This window comes from Atta cephalotes, assembly GCF_000143395.1.
Source record: "Atta cephalotes unplaced genomic scaffold scaffold00006, whole genome shotgun sequence".
NCBI classification, from domain to species: domain Eukaryota; kingdom Metazoa; phylum Arthropoda; class Insecta; order Hymenoptera; family Formicidae; genus Atta; species Atta cephalotes.
Window position 1 is genome coordinate 7,606,308 of NW_012130070.1, and position 2,737 is coordinate 7,609,044.

Here is a 2,737-nt window from a genome sequence, read left to right on the forward strand (position 1 = left end):
AACATACGAAGAAAAAATTCCGCTACAACGGTTGTCCGAAGTATATTTTCTTTTTTAATAGGTCAGACTGCGTAGAAGAATATGATAAATATCGTATTTGTTTAAAAGCAGCAAGAAAACTCGTAATTATCAACTTGGAAAGAAATATTTATCATTAATTACTGGAGAACAATGATTACGGAAGAAAGATAGTCTAACTATATTTCAGCTTTATATCATGATAAATTGCACGCACGTAAACGAAAATATTAGAATATGTTTTCTGTATAATATAGTAGGCATTTTCCCAAGATATAAAATCAATAACAGGAGATAATACTTTTATATATATACATACATGTACATGTCTTTTCTTTAATTAAATTTTTATTAAAATAATAGTATGTTGTAAAATAAACGTTCATATGTTGAAAAGTGGTTCTTTCGTGCAAGTTCCTTTGTAAAAATATTTTGTTCTTATTTCTTTTTTCGTGCCACTCGACATATCGATCTGGCAAAATTAGACCTCGGAATAAAGTACATTCGCTTATCGATGATATTGTTTCTAGTGTAATCGAAAGATTCATTTCTTCAGGTTGTAAATTTCTATGCAACGTCGCGAAACAATACAATCGCAAGGAAAAACAACCAAGCACGTTTATTACTTCCAGACATGTATTCTGCGTGTTTGAGTAGCAAGTATACTATATTATTGATGGTTTATTGCTCTAATCGACCGACGAACGATGGTACCACGGGGCACCAAGTGCATCGGCATACATACGCCGGCCGATCGACGAAAATATGCGGAATAATTTATTTGATACGCGCAATTATTTCTCTATCCTTGAGCGGAATCATCGCGTTGCGTTTATTATTATTTTATAAGGAACTAGATCCGGCGCGCGCGACATCGTATCAAAGTCACAGAAAGTTTCTGTATACTTTGTGATGCAAGTCTTCATCAAGTTACATTTACATAAAATTTTAATGAAAAAAAAACTATGCGTGTATAGAAAATGCAAGAGGCCAGAAGGTTATTCTATTCTCATTTATTTTACTTATTATTATTAATATTTTTTCTGTTTGAAGAATCTTCAACTTTATTGTGCATATCATAAAATAGATCTTTTCATTTATTAATAAAGAAATTAAATTAATTAAAATAATATAAATAAATTATATTATTATAATATAATAATAAATAATATAAATAAATTAAATAAAAATTGATGAACGTCTTGATTAATTCTCCAGTAATTTAATTTACCATAGATGATGGAAATATTATAAAAGTCTTTATAATTTGGAAATAGGTTAAGTGTAAAAGTTTAAGCATTATTCAGAATCATGAAGATTTTGAGCACATACATTAGAATACAAAGAGAGATTGTAATGAGCCGGTATCTACATGCTTATTAAGTGTAAGCTGTATACCAGCATTAGTTAAACGATAACTGTATTTTGTGCGTACGCAGGAAACATTTATCTTCAACGCATAATACGGTAGTATCTCAAAGGGATTAAAGCACTTTCATAAAACAGGTTAATATTTAATGATACTACATATATTTCTGTAAAAATACTTATGAGTAATTATAATATATAAAGCAAAATAAAATAACAGTTACTATTAAATTATTAAATTTACGGTCATTAATTTTGTAATTTCAAAATTATTATGTTGTGCTATTTATTTAGAGAAATGAGGCCAACAGGAAAAACATGAAAACTTTGTTTAATACATTTATTTTATATAAACTATAAAATTAATAATAATATCTTTTGAACTTCAAGCTGCTAGAAATCTTCTCAATAATTTGTCAAACAGAGAGACTACTATATATATATATTTTCTTAAATTAATTATCTTTAACAAATATTTTAATAATTAAAATCAATCTTCCATTTTATTTCCATTGGATTCTATGATATTATATTTCTTGAATTTTTCCAGAATACTATAAATGATGAGAAGTTATGTATTATTTTAGGCGATATCGATACTAACAATTAGATTGATATTCATGGTCTTATATTTAAGATTGTTCTAGTCTCAAAATGTCCAATAAAAATAAACCAATCAAAAAGCTTTATTAGCATTTTAAAATGTTACTTAAAATTGTTTTAAAATAATAAGAATCGACTATAAATATTGGCCTTAAATACTTAAAATAAAAATAACACGTCCTAATTATTGATTCGCAAAGGGAAATAATGTCAAATTGCCAAAAGTTAATACAGTGAGACTTTCGATTAAGCATTTCCAGAACGTATTTTCGATAAACCGGCTGCTTGCCTCCTCATCCTCGAAAATTGCTTAGATGCAAACTGACTGCTCGAGTTAGTCCGACTGCAACATCTAGTCTGAATATTTCATAAGGAAAGACTGGTCGATTTCCGTGCTTGCGGGAAGCGCGGTCACCTCGCTACGAAAATCGTTAGCCGGTGAGTATAAATAACAGTGGCGCGATTTCATACGAGTATTCGTGTGGATTCAATGTGAACAAAAGAACAGTATTCTTCTTTAAAAATAATTTACTTTTCTATTAACTTACACTAAATGTTATCATTATTGAATTTTTTGTAAATACTTTCTAAGAATTATATTTTAAATTCTTATATATATATATATATATATATATATATATATATATATATATTATATATNTATATATATTATTTATTTATATATACTATTATATGAGAAGTACTATTTAGTTTAGGTTTAATTTTACGACACGTATTTATTTATTTT